A 16,117-nucleotide genomic window follows, 5' to 3' on the forward strand; every position below is an offset into this window, starting at 1 on the left:
TCATCTAAGGATATTTCTTTTGTCACCGTAAGCTTCATTGCGCTAAGTAGTAAATAATTGCAGATTTCCAGAAAAATTTATTAGCAAACTGATCACTGAAGAGAAACGTGTAACTCTGTGAGTTGCATTCACAAATGGCAATGCAGTTTCTCAGAAGGCTTCTTTCCAGTTTTGATTTGACGATATTTCCTTTTTCACCATGGGCCCCTACGGGCTCCCAAATATCACTTTGCAGATTCCACGAAAACAGTGTTAGCAAACTGCTTCCAGAGGTCTAAGTGTAACTCTGTGAGATGAATTCACAGAGTAGGAAGAAGTTTCTCAGAAAGCTTCTTTCACGTTTTAAACTGATGATATTTCCTTTATCAGCGTAGGCCTCAATGTGATCCAAAGTAGTCGTTCGCAGGTTCCTCAAAGACAGTGTTAAAGGACTAATCCAAGAAACATTAGTGTAACTCTGTGAGATGAATTCACATATCACCAAGAAGGTTCTAAGAAGCTTCTTTCCTATTTTCCTCTGAGGATATTTCCTTTGTCACCGTAAGCTTCATTGCTCTAAAAGGTATTTAATTGTAGATTTCCAGAAAACTCTGTTAGTGAACTGATCACTGAAGAGACGAATGTAACACTGTGAGGTGCATTCACCAATGGCCACGCAGTTTCTCAGAAGGCTTCTTTCCTATTTGATCTGAGGATATTTCCTTTTTCACCATAGCCTTCAGTGAGCTCCCAAATATCACTTTGCAGTATCAAAGACAACAGTGTTAGCAAAGTTTTCCTAGAACGGAAGGGTAGAACTCTGTGTGATGAAGTCACACATCAGAAAGCAATCTCTCAGAAAGCTTCTATCTAGTGATTATTTCAGGATAGTTCCTTTTTCACCATTGGCCCCTATGGGCTCCCAACTATCACTTTGCAGAATACACGACAACAGTGTTAGAACACTGTTCCAAGAAGGGAAGGGTGGAACTCTATATAATGAAGTCACACATCAGAAAGCAATCTCTCAGATAGCTTCTCTCTAGTTATTATGTGAGGATATTTCCGTTTTCACCATGGGCCCCTATGGGCTCCCAAATGTCACTTTGCAGAATCCATGACAACATTGTTAGCAAACTGTTCCAAGAAGGGAAGTGTGTAACTCTCTGTGATGACGTCACACATCAGAACGCAATCTCTGAGAAAGCTTCTCTCTAGTTATTATCTGAGGATATTTCTTTTTTCACCAAGGGCTCCTATGGACTCCCAAATATCACTTTGCAGATTCCACGAAAAGAGTGTAAGCAAACTGATTCCTGAGGTCTAAGGTGTAACACTTTTAGATGAATTCACAGATCAGAAAGAAGTTTCTCAGAAGGCTTCTTTCAGGTTATGAACTGACGATATTGCCTTTATCAGCGTAGGCCTCAATGGCATCCAAAGAATCCCTTCTCCGCTTCCTCAAAGACAGTGTTAATGGACTGCTCCACGAAACAAAAGTTTGACTCTGTGAGATGACTTCACACATCACCAAGAAGTTTCTCAGAAAGTTTCTTTCTAGTTTTCCTCTGAGGATATTTCCTTTGTCACCGTAATCTTCCTTGGTTCACTTCTTCATTTCTAAGTAATCTTCACTTCTTAGTATCACCTTGCAGATTTCCGGAAAACTTTGTTAGCAAACTGATCACTGAAGAGAAACGTGTGACTCTGTGAGTTGAATTCACAGATGGCAATGCAGTTTCTCAGAAGGCTTCTTTCCATTTTTGTTCTGAGGATATTTTCTTTCTCACCATAGCCCTCAATGAGCTCCCAAATATCACTTTGCAGAATCCACGACAAAAGTTTTATCAAACTATTCAAGAATGGAAGGGTGGAACTCTGTGTGATGGTCTCACTTCAGAAAGCTTCTCTCTAGTTATTAAGTGAGAATATTTCCTTTTTCACCATGGGCCCCTATGGGCTCCCAAATATCACTTTGCAGAATACACGACAAGAGTCTTAGAAACTGTTCCATGAAGGAAAGGGTGCAACTCTGTGTGATGAAGTCACACATCAGAAAGCAATCTCTCAGAAATCTTCTCTGTAGTTATTATGTGAGGACATTTCCTTTTAGACCATGGACCCCTATGGGCTCCTAAATATCACTTTGCAGAATCCATGAGAACAGTGTTAGCAAACGGTTCCAAGAAGGGAAGGGTGGAACTCAGTGATGAAGTCACACATCAGAAAGCAATCTCTCAGAAAGCTTCTCTCTAGTTAGTATGTGCGGTTATTTCCTTTTTCACCATGTGCCCCTGTAGGCTTCCAAATATCACTTTGCAGATTCCACGAAAAGAGTGTTAGCAAACTGCTTCCTGGGGTCTAAAGTGTAGCTCTGTGAGATGAATTGACAGATCAGAAAGAAGTTTCTCAGAAAGCTTCTTCCCCGTTTTGAACTGATGAAATTTCCTTTATCAGCTTAGGCCTCAATGCAATCCAAAAAAGGCCTTCCCAGATTCCTCAAAGACAGTGTTAATGGACTGTTCCACAAAACATTAATGTAACTCTATGAGATGAATTCACACATCACCAAGAAGATTCTAAGAAAGCTTCATTCTAGTTTTCCTCTAGCGATATTTCCTTTGTCACTGTAAGCGTCATTGCTCTAAGGAGTATCCAGTTGCAGATTTGCAGAAAACTGTGTTAGTAAAGTAATCACTGAAGAGAAAGTGCCACTCTGGGAGTTGCATTCACACATGACAATGCAGTTCCTCAGAAGGCTTCTTTTCAGTTTTGATCTAAGGATATTTCCTTTTTCACTATAGCCCTCAAAGAGCTCCCAAATATGACTTTGCGGAATCCACGACAACAGTGTTAGCAAACTGCTCCAGGACGGGATGCGTGGAACTCTGTGTGATGAAGTCACACATCAGAAAGCAGTCTGTCAGAAACCTTCTCTAGTTATTATGTGAGGTTATTTCCTTTTTCACCATGGGCCCTAATGGGATGCCAAACATCACTTTGCAGATTCCACGACAACAGTGTTACCAAACTGTTCCAAGAAGGGAAGGGTGGAACTCTGTGTGATGAAGTCACACATCAGAAAGCAATCTCTCAGAAAGCTTCTCTCTAGTTATTATATGAGGATATTTCCTTTTTCACAATGGGCACATATTGCCTGACACATATCACTTTGCAGAATCCACGACAACAGTGTTAGCAAACTGTAACTAGAAGGGAAGGGTGGAACTCGGTGTGATGAAGTCACACATCAGAAAGCCATCTCTCAGAAAGATTCTCTGTAATTATTATGTGAGGATTTTTCCTTTTATACCATGGGCCCCTATGGGCTCCCATATATCACATTGCAGAATACACGACAACAGTGTTAGAAACCGTTCCAAGAAGGGAAGGGTGGAACTCTGTGTGATGAAATTACACATCAGAAAGCAATTTCTCAGAAAAATTCTCTCTAGTTATTATCTGAGGATACTTCCTTTTTCACCATGATCCTCTATGGGCTCCCTAATATCACTTTGCCGATTCCATGAAAAGAGATTTAGCAAACTGCTTCTTGAGGTCTAAGATGTAACTGTGCAAGATGAATTCACAGTTCAGAAAGAAGTTTCTCAGAAAGCGTCTTTCACGTTTTCAACTGATGATATTTCCTTTTTCAGCGTAGGCCTCAATGCGATCCAAAGAAGCCCTTCTCAGGTTCCTCAAAGACAGTGTTAATGGACTGCTCCACAAAATATAAGTGTAACTCTGTGAGATGAATTCACACATCACCAAGAATTTTCTAAGAAAGCTTCTTTCTAGTTTTCATCTGAGGGTATTTCCTTTGTCACCGTAAGCTTCATTGCGCTATGTAGTATCCCATTGCAGATTTCCAGAAAACTGTGTTAACAAACTGATGCCTGAAGAGAAACGTGGAATTCTGTGAGTTGCATTCAAACATGGCAATGCAGTTTCTCAGAAGGGTTCATTCCAGTTTTGATCTGAGGATATTTCCTTTTTGACCATACCCCTCATTGAGCTCCCAAATATCACTTTGCAGAATCCACGACAACAGTGTTAGCAAACTGTTCCAAGAAGGGAAGGGTGGAACTCTGTGTGATGACGTCACACATCAGAAAGCAATCTCTCAGAATACTTCTCTCTAGTTATTATGTGAGGATATTTCCTTTTTAATCATGGGCCCCTATGGGCTCCCAAATATCACTTTGCAGATTCCACGAAAAGAGTGTTAGCAAACTGCTTCCTGAGGTCTAAGGTGTAACTCTGTGAGATGAATTCACTGATCAGAAAGAAGTTTCTCAGAAAGTTTCTTACACGTTTTGACCTGATGATATTTCCTTTTAGCATAGGCCTCGATACGATCCAAAGAAGCCCTTCTCAGCTTCCTCAAACACAGTGCTAATCGACTGCTCCAAGAAACATAAGTGTAACTCCTTGAGATGAATTCACACATCACCAAGAAGTTTCTTTTTTTTTTCTTTTTTTTTTTATTATACTTTAAGTTCTAGGGTACATGTGCATAACGTGCAGATTTGTTACATGTGTATACTTATGCCATGTTGGTGTGCTGCACCAATCAACTCGTCAGCACCCATCAATTCATCATTTATGTCATGTATAACTCCCAAATGCAATCCTTCCCTCCTCCACCCTCCCCATGATAGGACCCAGTGTGTGATGTTCCCCTTCCCGAGTCCAAGTGATCTCATTGTTCAGTTCCCACCTATGAGTGAGAACATGTGGCGTTTGGTTTTCTATTCTTGTGATAGTTTGGTAAGAATGATGGTGTCCACCTGCATCCATGTCCCTACAAAGGACGCAAACTCATTCTTTTTTATGGCTCCATAGTATTCCATGTTGTATATGTGCCACATTTTCTAATTAAACTAAAGAGCTTTTGCACAGCAAAAGAAACTACCATCAGAGTGAACAGGCAACCTACAGAATGGGAGAAAATTTTTGCAACCTACTCATGTGACAAAGGGCTACTATCCAGAATATACAAAGAACTCAAACAAATATACAAGAAAAAAACAAACAACCCAATCAAAAAGTGGGCAAAGGATATGAACAGATATTTCTCAAAAGAAGACTTTCATACATCCAACAGACACATGAAAAAATGCTCATCATCACTCGCCATCAGAGAAATGCAAATCAAAACCACAATGGGATACCATCTCACACCAGTTAGAATGGCAATCATTAAGAAGTCAGGAAACAACAGGTGTTGGAGAGGATGTGGAGAAATAGGAACACTTTTACACTGTTGGTGGGATTGTTAACTAGTTCAACCATTATGGAAAACAGTATGGCAATTCCTCAAGGATCTAGAACTAGATGTACCATATGACCCAGCCATCCCACTACTGGGTATATACCCAAAGGTTTATAAATTATTCTACTAGAAAGACACATGCACACGTATGTTTATTGCGGCACTATTCACAATAGCAAAGACTTGGAATCAAACCAAATGTCCATCTGTGACAGACTGGAATAAGAAAATGTGGCACATATACACCATGGAATACTATGCAGCCATAAAAAAGGATGAGTTTGCGTCCTTTGTAGGGACATGGATGCAGCTGGAAACCATCATTCTTAGCAAACTATCACAACAAGAGAAAACCAAACACCACATGTTCTCACTCATAGGTGGGAACTGAACAATGAGATCACTTGGACTTGGGAAGGGGAACATCACACAACGGGGCCTATCATGGGGAGGGGTTGGGGGAAGGGATTGCATTGGGGAGTTATACATGATGTAAATGACGAATTGATGGGTGCTGACGAGTTGATGGGTGCAGCACAACAACAAGGAACAAATATACATATGTAACAAACCTTCACGTTATGCACATGTACGCCAGAATTTAAAGTAAATAAAAAGAAAAAAAAAAACAAAAAAAAGAAAGCAATCTCTCAGAAAGCTTCTCTCTAGTTATTATGTGAGGGTATTTACTTTTTCACCATGGGCCCTTATGGGCTCCCAAATATCCCTTTGCAGAATCCACGACAACAGTCTTAGCAAACTGTTGCAAGAAGGGAAATGTGGAACTCTATTTGATGAAGTCACACATCAGAATGCAATCTCTCAGAAAGCTTCTCTCTAGTTATTATGTGAGGATATTTCCTTTTTCAACATTTGCCCCTATGGGCTCCCAAATATCACTTTGCAGAATCCACGACAACAGTGTTAGCAAACTGTTCCAAGAAGGGAAGGGTGGAATTATGTGTGATGAAGTCACACATCAGAAAGCAACCTCTCAGAAAACTTCTCTCTAGTTATTATGTGAGGATATTTCCTTTTTCAACATGGGCCCCGATGGGCTCCCAAATATCACTTTGGACATTCCATGAAAAGAGTGTTAGCAAACTGCTTCCTGAGGTCTACGTTGTAACTCTGTGAGATGAATTCACAGATCGGAAAGAAGATTCACAGAAAGCTCCTTTCATGTTTGGAACTGATGATATTTCCTTTATCAGTGTAGGCCTCACTGCGATCCAAAGAAGCCCTTCTCAGGTTCCTCAAAGACAGTGTTAATGGACTGCTCCACGAAACATAAGTGTAACTCTGTGAGATGATTTCACACATCACCAAGGAGTTACTAAGAAAGCTTCTTTCTAGTTTTCATCTGGGGATATTTCCTTAGTCAGCATAAGCTTCATTGCGCAAAGAAGTAGCTAACTGCAGATTTCCAGAAAACTGTGTTAGCAAACTGATCACTAAAGAGAAACGTGTAACTCTGCGATTTGCATTCACACATGGCAATGCAATTTCTCAGAAGGCTTCTTTCCATTTCTTATCTGAGGATATTTCCTTTTTCACCATAGCCCTCAATGAGCTCCCAAATATCACTTTGCAGAATCCACGACAACAATGTTAGCAAAGTGTTCCAAGAAGGGAAGGGTGGAACTCTGTGTGATGAAGTCACACATCAGAAAGCAATCTCACAGAATGCCTCTCTCTTGTTATTATGTGAAGATATTTCCTTTTTCACCATGGGCCCCTTTGGGCTCCCAAATATCACTTTGCAGAATCCACGACAACGGTGTTAGCAAACTCTACCAAGTAGGGTAGGGTGGAACTCTGTGTGATGAAGTCACACATCAGAAAGCAATCTCTCAGAAAGCTTCGCTCTAGTTACTATGTGAGGATATTTCCTTTTTCACCATGGGACCCTATGGGTTCCCAAATATCACTTTGCAGATTCCACGAAAAGAGTGTTAGCAAACTGCTTCCTGAGGTCTCAGTTGTAACCCTATGGATGAGTTCACAGATCAGAAAGAAGTTTCTCAGAAAGCTTCTTTCACGTTTTGAACTGATGATATTTCTTTATTGGCGTAGCCCTCTATACGATCCAAAGAAGCCCTTTTCAGTTTTTTCAAAAACAGTGTCAATGGACTTCTCCTCGTAACATAAGTGTAACTCTGTGAGTTGAATTCACACATCACCAAGAGATTTCTAAGAAAGATTCTTTCTAGTTTTCATCTGAGGATATTTCCTTTCTCACCACAAGCTTCATTGCGCTAAGAAGTATCTAATTGCCGATTTCCAGAAAACTGTGTTAGCAAACTGATCACTGAATAGAAACGTGTAAATCTGTGAGTTGCGTTCACACGTGGCAATGCAGTTTCTCAGAAGGCTTCTTTCCAGTTTTGATGTGAGGATATTTCCTGTTTCACCATAGCCCTCAATGAGCTCCCAAATATCACGTTGCAGAATCAACGACAACAGTGTTAGTAAACTGATCCAAGAAGGGAAGGGTGGATCTCTGTGTAATGAAGTCACACATCAGAAAGCCATCGCTCAGAAAGCTTCTCTCTAGTTATTATCTGAGGAAATTAAGTTTTTCACCATTTGAACCTGTGGGCTCCCATATATCACTTGGCAGATTCCACGAAAAGAGCGTTAGTAAACTGCTTCCTGAGGTCTCAGGTGTAACTCTGCGAAATGGATTCACAGATCAGAAAGAAGTTTCTCAGAAAGCTTCTTTCACGTTTTGAACTGATGATATTTCCCTTATCAGCGTAGGCCTCAATGCAATCCAAAGCAGCCCTTCTCAGGGTCCTCAAAGGCAGTGTGAATGGACTGTTCCAGGAATCATCAGTGTAACTCTGTGAGATGAATTCACACATCATCAAGAAGTTTCTAAGAAACCTTCTTTCTTGTTTTCATCTGAGGATATTTCCTTTGTCACCGTAAGCTTCTTTGCGCTAAGAAGTATCTAATTGCCGATTTCCAGAAAACTGTGTTAGCAATCTGATCACTGAAGAGATACGTGTAACTCTGTGAGTTTCATTCACACACGGGAATGCAGTTTCTCAGAAGGCTTCTTTCCAGTTTGAATATGAGGATATTTCCTTTTTCACCATAGCCCACAATGAGCTCCCAAATATCACCTTGCAGGATCAACGACAACAGTGTTAGCAAACTGTTGCAAGAAGGGAAATGTGGAACTCTATTTGATGAAGTCACACATCAGAATGCAATCCCTCAGAAAGCTTCTCTCTAGTTATTATGTGAGGATATTTCCTTTTTCACCATGGGCCCCTATGGGCTCCCAAGTATCACTTTGCAGATTCCACGACAAGATTGTTAGCAAACTGTTTCCTGAGTTGTTATGTGCAACTCTGTGAGAAGAATTCACAGGTCAGGCAGACGTTTCTCAGAAAGATTCTTTCACGTTTTGAGCTGATGATATTTAGTTTCTCAGAGTAGGCCTCAATGGGATCCAAAGAAGACATTCTCAGGTAACTCAAAGACAGTATTAATGGACTCCTCCAAGAAACATAAGTGTAACTCTCTGAGATGAATTCACATATCACCAAGCAGTTTCGAAGAAAGTTTCTTTCTATTTTTCATCTGAGGATATTTCCTTTGTCACAGTAAGCTTCGTTGCGCTAAGAAGTATGTAAATGCAGATTTCCAGAAAACTGTGTTAGCAAACTGATACCTGAAGAGAAACGTGTAACTCTGTGAGTTGAATTCACACATGGCCTTGACGTTTCTCAGGAGGCTTCTTTCCAGTTTTGATCTGAGGATATTCCTTTTTCACCATGGGCCTCAATGAGCTCCCACATACCACTTGGCAGAATCCACGGCAACAGTGTTAGCAAACTGTTCCAAGAAAAGTAAGGTGGAAGTCTGTGTGATAAAGTCACCCATGAGAAAGCAATCTCTCAGAAAGCTTCTCTCTAGTTATTATATGAGGATATTTCCTTTTTCACCATGGGCCCCATGGGCTCCCAAATATCACTTTGCAGAATCCACGACAACAGGGTTAGCAAACTGCTTCCTGAGGTCTAAGGTGTATCTCCATGAGATGAATTCACAGATCAGAAAGAAGTTTCTCAGAAAGCATCTTTCACGTTTTGAACTGATGATATTTCCTTTATCAGCGTAGGCCTCACTGCGATCCAATAAAGCTCTTCTCAGGTTCCTCAAAGACAGTGTTAATGGACTGCTGCACGAAACATAAGTGTAACTCTTTGAGATGAATTCACACATCACCAAGAAGTTTGTAAGACAGCTTCTTTCTCGTTTTCATCTGAGGGTATTTCCTTTGTCACCTTACGCTTCACTGCGCTAAGAAGTATCCTGTTGTAGATTTCCAGAAAACTGTTAGCAAACAGATCACTGAAGAGAAACGTTTAACTCGGTGAGTTGCATTCACACATGGCAATGCAGTGTCTCAGAAGGCTTCTTTCCAGTTTGATCTGAGGATATTTCCTTTTCACCATAGCCGTCAATGAGCTACCAAATATCCCTTTGACAAATCCATGACAACAGTGTAAGCAATGTGTTCCAAGAAGGGAAGGGTGGAACTCTGTATGATGAAGTCACACATCGGAAAGCAATCTCTCAGAACGCTTCTCTCTAGTTTTTATGTGAGGATATTTCCTTTTTCACCATGCGCTCCTAAGGGCTCCCAAATATCACATTGCAAAATCCACAACAACAGTGTCAGAAACTGTTCCAGGAAGGGAAAGGTGGAACTCTGTGTGATGAAGTCACACATCAGAAAGCAATCTCTGAGAAAACACCTCTCTAGGTATTATGTGAGGATATTTCCTTTTTCACCATGGGTACCTATGGGCTCCCAAATATCACTTTGCAGAATCCAGGACAACATTGTTAGCAAACTGTTCTAAGAAGCGAAGAGTGGAACTCTGTGTGTTGAAGTCACACATTAGAAAGCAATCTCTCAGACAGCTTCTCTCTAATTATTATCTGAGGATATTTCCTTTTTCACCTTGGGCCCCCATGGGCTCCCAGATATCACTTTGCAGATTCCACGAAAAGAGTGTTAGCAAACTGTTTCCTCAGTTCTAAGGTGTAATTCTGTGAGATGAATTCACAGATCAGAATAAAGTTTCTCAGAAAGCTTCTTTCACGTTTTGAACTGATGATATTTCCTTTATCAGCGTAGGCCTCAACGCGATCCAAAGAAGCCCTTCTGAGTTTCCTCCAAGAGAGTGTTAATGGACTGCTGCACGAAACATAAGTGTAACTCTGTGAGATGAATTCACACATCACCAAGAAGTTTCTAAGAAAGCTTCTTTCTAGTTTTCATCTGAGGATATTACCTTTGTCACCGTAAACTGCATTATGCTAAGAAATATCTAAATGCAGATTTCCAGAACACAGTGTTAGCAAACTGATCACTGACGAGAAATGTGTAACTCTGTGAGTTGCATTCACCCATAGCAATGCAGTTTCTCAGATGTCTTCTTCCCAGTTTTGAACTAAGGATATTTCCTTTTTCACTACAGGCCTCAATGAGCTCTAAAACATCACTTTGGTGAATCCACTACAACAGTGTTAGCAACCTGTTTCAAGAAGGGAAGTGTGGAACTCTGTGTGATGAAGTCACACAGCAGAAAGCAATCTCTCAGAAAACTTCTCTCTAGTTATTATCTGAGGATATTTCCTTTTTCACCATTGGCCCCTACAGGCTCCCAAATATCACTTTGCAGATTCCACGAAAAGAGTGTTAACAAACTGCTTCCTGATGTCTAATGTGTAAATCTGTGAGGTTAATTCACAAATCAGGAAGGAGTTTCTCAGAAAGCTTCCTTCATGTTTTGAACTGATGATATTTGCTTTATCATCATAGGCCTCAATGCGATCCAAAGAAGCACTTCTCAGGTTCCTCAAAGACAGTGTTAATGGACTGCTCCACGAAACAGAGGTGTATCTGTCAGATGAATTCACACATCACCAAGAATTTCCTAAGAATGTTTCTTTCTAGTTATCATCTGAGGAGAGTTTGTCACTGTAAGCTTCATTGCGCTAAGATGTATCCCATTGCCAATTTCCAGAAAACTTTGTTAGCAATCTGATCACTGAAGAGAAAAGTGTAACTCTGTGAGTTCCATTCACACATGGCAATGCAGTTTCTCAGAAGGCTTCTTTCCAGTTTTCATCTGAGCATATTTCCTTTTTCACCATAGCACTCAATGAGCTCCCAAATATCCCTTTGCAGAATCCACGACAACAGTGTTAGCAAACCGTTCCAAGAAGGGAAGGGTGGAACTCTGTGTGATGAAGTCACACATCAGAACGCAATCTCTCAGAAAGCTTCTCTCTAGTTATTATGTGAGGTTATTTCCTTTTTCACCATGGGCCCCTATGAGCTCACAAATATCACTTTGCAGAATCCACGACAACAGTGTCAGCAAACTGTTCCAAGAAGGAAAGTGTGCAACTCTGTGTGATGAAATCACACATCAGAAAGCAATCTCTCAGAAAGCTTCTCTGTAGTTATTATGTGAGGATATTTCCTTTTTCACCATGGCCCCTTATGGGCTCCCAAATATCACTTTGCAGAATCCACGACAACAGTGTTAGCAAACTGTTCCAAGAAGGAAGGGTGGAATTTTGTGTCATGAAGTCACCCATGAGAAAGCAATCTCTCAGAAAGCTTCTCTCTAGTTATTATCTGAGGATATTTCCTTTTTCACCATGGGCCCCTATGGGCTACGAAATATCACTTTGGAGAATCCGCGATAACAGTGTCAGCAAACTGTTCCAAGAAGGGAAGGGTGGAACTATGTGTGATGAACTCACACATCAGAAAGCAATCTCTCATAAAGCTTCTCTCTAGTTATTATGTGAGGATATTTAATTTTTCACTGTGTTCCCACATGGACTCCCAAATATCACTTTGCAGATTCCAATAAAAGAGTGTTAGGAAACTGCTGCCTGAGGTCTAATTTGTATCTCTGTGACATGAATTCACAGATCAGAAAGAAGTTTCTCAGAAAGCTTCTTTCACGTTTTGAACTGATGATATTTCCTTGATCAGCGAATGCCTCAATGTGATCCAAAGTAGCCCTTCTCAGGTTCCTTAAAGGCAGTGTTGATGGACTGCTCCACGAAACATAAGTGTAACTCTGTGAGATTAATCCACACATCACCAAGAATTTTCTAACAAAGCTTCTTTCAAGTTTTCATCTGAGGATATTTCCGTTGTCACCGTAAGCTTCATTGCGCTAAAAAGTATTTATTACAGATTTCCAAAAAACTATGTTAGCGAACTGATCACTGAAGGGACATGTGTAACTCTGTGAGTTGCATTCACCCATGACCATGCAGTTTCTCAGAAGGCTTCTTTCCAGTTTTGATCTGAGGATACATCCTTTTTCACCATAGCCCTCACTGAGCTCCCAAATATCACTTTGCAGAATCAACGAAAACAGTGTTAGCAAAGTGTACCAAGAAGGGAAGGGTGGAAGTCAGTGTGATGAAGTCACACATCGGAAAGCAATCTCTCAGAAACCTTCTCTCTAGTGATTATTTGAGGATATTTCCTTTTTCACCATGGGCCCCTAAGGGCTCCCAACTATCACTTTGCAGAATCCAGGACAACAGTGTTAGCAAACTGTTGCAAGAAGGGAAAGGTGGAAATCTGTGTGATGAAGTCACTCATCACAAAGCAATCTCTCCGAAAGCTTCTCTCTAGTTATTATGTGAGGATATTTCCTTTTTCACCATGTTCCCCTCTGGGCTCCCAAATATCACTTTGCAGAATGCACGACAACAGTGTTAGCAAACTGTTCCAAGAAGGGAAGGGTGCAACTCTGTGTGATGAAATCACACATCAGAAAGCAATCTCTCAGAAACCTTCTCTCTAGTTATTATGTGAGGATATTTCCTTTTTCAACGTGGGCACCTATGGGCTCCGAAATATCACTTTGCAGTTTCCACGAAAAGAGTATTAGCAAACTGCTTCCTGAGGTCTACGGTGTAAATTTGTCAGATGAATTCACAGATCAGAAAGAAGTTTCTCAGAAAGCTACTTTCATGTTTTGAAGTGATGATATTTCCTTTATCAGGCTAGGCTTCAATAAGATCCATAGAAGCCCATCCCAGGTTCCTCAAAGACAGTATTAATGGACTGCTCTACCAAATATAAGTGTAACTCTGTGAGATGAATTCACACATCACCAAGAACTTTCTAAGAAAGATTCTTTCTAATTTTCATCTGCGGATATTTTCTTTGTCACAGTGAGCTTCATTACACTAAGAAGTATCAAATTGCAGATTTCCAGGAAATTGTGTTAGCAAACTTATCACTGAAGAGAAACGTGTAACTCTGTGAGTTGCAATCACACATGGCAATGCAGTTTCTCAGAAGGCTTCTTTCCAGTTTTGATCTGAGGATATGTCCTTTTTCACCAAAGCCCTCAATGAGCTCCCAAATATCACTGTGCAGAAACCAAGACAACAGTGTTAGCAATCTGTCACGAGAAGGAAAGGGTGGAACTCTGTGTGATGAAGTCACACATCAGAAAGCAATGTCTTAGAAAGCTTCTCTTTAGTTACTATGTGAGGATATTTCCTTTTTCACCATGGGCCCCTATGGCCTCCCAAATATCACTTTGCAGATTCCACGAAAAGAGTGTTAGCAAATGCTTCCTGAAGTCTAAGTTGTAACTCTGTGAGATGAATTGACAGATGAGAAAGATGTTTCTCAGAAAGCTTCTTTCACGTTTTGAACTGATGATATTTCCTTTATCAGCGCAGGACTGAATACGATACAAAGAGACCCTTCTCACGTTCCTCAAAGATAGTGTTAATGGACTACTCCACGAAATATAAGTGTAACTCTGTGAGATGAATTCACACATCACCAAGAAGTTTCTAAGAAAGCTTCTTTCTACTTTTCATCTGAGGGTATTTCTTTTGTCACAGTAAGCTTCATTTCACTAAGAAGTATCTAATTACAGATTTCCAGAAAACTGTGTTAGCAAACTGACAACTGAAGAGAAATGTGTAACTCTGTGACTTGCATTCACACATGACAATGCAGTTTCTCAGAAGGCTTCCTTCCTGTTTTCATCTGACGGTATTTCCTTTTCACCATAGGCTTCATAGCGCTAAGAAATATCCAACTGCCAAATTCCAGAAAACTGTGTTAGCACACAGATCACTGAAGGCGAACGTGTAACTCTGTGAGTTGCATTCACACCTGGCAATGCAGTCTCTGGGAAGGCTTCTTTACAGTTTTGATCTGAGGATATTTCCTTTTTCACCATAGCCCACAATGAGCTCCCAAATATCACCTTGCAGGATCAACGACAATAGTGTTAGCAAACTGTTCCAATAAGGGAAGGGTTGAACTCTGTGTGATGAATTCACACATCAGAAGGTAATTTCTCAGAAAGCTTCTCTCTAGTTATTATGTGAGGATATTTCCTTTTTCACCATGGGCCCCTAAGGGCTCCCAAATATCACTTTGCAGATTCCACGAAAACAGTGTTAGCAAACTGCTTCCTGAGGTCTAAGTTGTAACTCTGTGGGATGAATTCACAGATTAGAAAGAAAAATCTCAGACAGCTTTTTTCAAGTTTTGAATTGATGATATTTCCTTTATCAGCGTAGGCCTCAATACTATCCAAAGAAGCCCTTCTCAGGTTCCTCAAAGACAGTGCTAGTGGACTGCTCCATGAAACATAAGTGTAACTCTGTGAGATGAATTCACAAATCACCATGAAGTTCCTAGGAAAGCTTCTTTCTAGTTTTCCTCTGAGGATACTTCCTTTGTCATCGTAAGCTTCATTGTGCTTAGAAGTATCCCATTGCTGATTTCCAGAAAACTTTGCTAGCAAACTGATCCCTGAAGAGAAAAGTGTAACTCTGTGAGTTGCATTCACACATGGCATTGTAGTTTCTCAGAAGGTTTCTTGCCAGTTTTGATCTGAGGATAATTCCTTTTTCACCATAGCACTCAATGAGCTCCCATATATCACTTTGCAAAACCATGACAACAGTGTTAGCAAACTGTTCCAAGAAGGGAAAGGTGATACTCTGTGTGATGAAGTCACACAACAGAAAGCAATCTCTCAGAAACCTTCTCTCTAGTTATTATGTGAGGATATTTCCTTTTTCACCATGGGCCCCATGGGATCCCAAATATCACTTTGCAGAGTCCACGACAACAGTGTTAGCAAACGGTTTCAAGAAGGGACGGGTGGAAGTCAGTGTGATGAAGTCACACATCAGAAATCAATCTCTCAGAAACCTTCTCTCTAGATATTATCTGAGGATATTTCCTTTTTCACCATGTTCCCCAATGGGCTCCAAAATATTTCTTTGCAGAATGAACGACAACAGTGTTAGTAAAATGTTCCATGAAGGGAAAGGTGGAACACTGTGTGATGAAGTCACACATAAGAATGCAATCTCTCAGAAAGCTTCTCTCTAGTTATTATCTGAGGATATTTCCTTTTTCACCACGAGCCCCTATGGGTTCCCAAATATCACTTTGCAGATTCCATGAAAACAGCGATAGCAAACTGTGTCCTGAAGTCTAAGTTGTAACTCTGTGAGATGAATTCACAGATCAGAAAGAAGTTTCTGAGAAAGCTTCTTTCACGGTGTGAACTGATGATATTTCCTTTATCAGCGTGGGCCTCACTACAATCCTTAGAAGTCCTTCCCAGGTTCCTCAAAGACGGTGTTAATGGACTGCTCCACGAAATATAAGTGTAACTATGTGAGATGAATTCACACATCACCAAGAAGTTCCTCGGAAAGCTTCTTTCTAGTTTTCATCTGAGGATATTTCCTTTGTCACCGTAAGCTTCATTGCGCTAAGTATCCCATTGCAGATTTCCAGAAAACTGT

Source organism: Rhinopithecus roxellana, chromosome 21 (assembly GCF_007565055.1).
Source record: "Rhinopithecus roxellana isolate Shanxi Qingling chromosome 21, ASM756505v1, whole genome shotgun sequence".
Lineage (NCBI taxonomy): Eukaryota > Metazoa > Chordata > Mammalia > Primates > Cercopithecidae > Rhinopithecus > Rhinopithecus roxellana.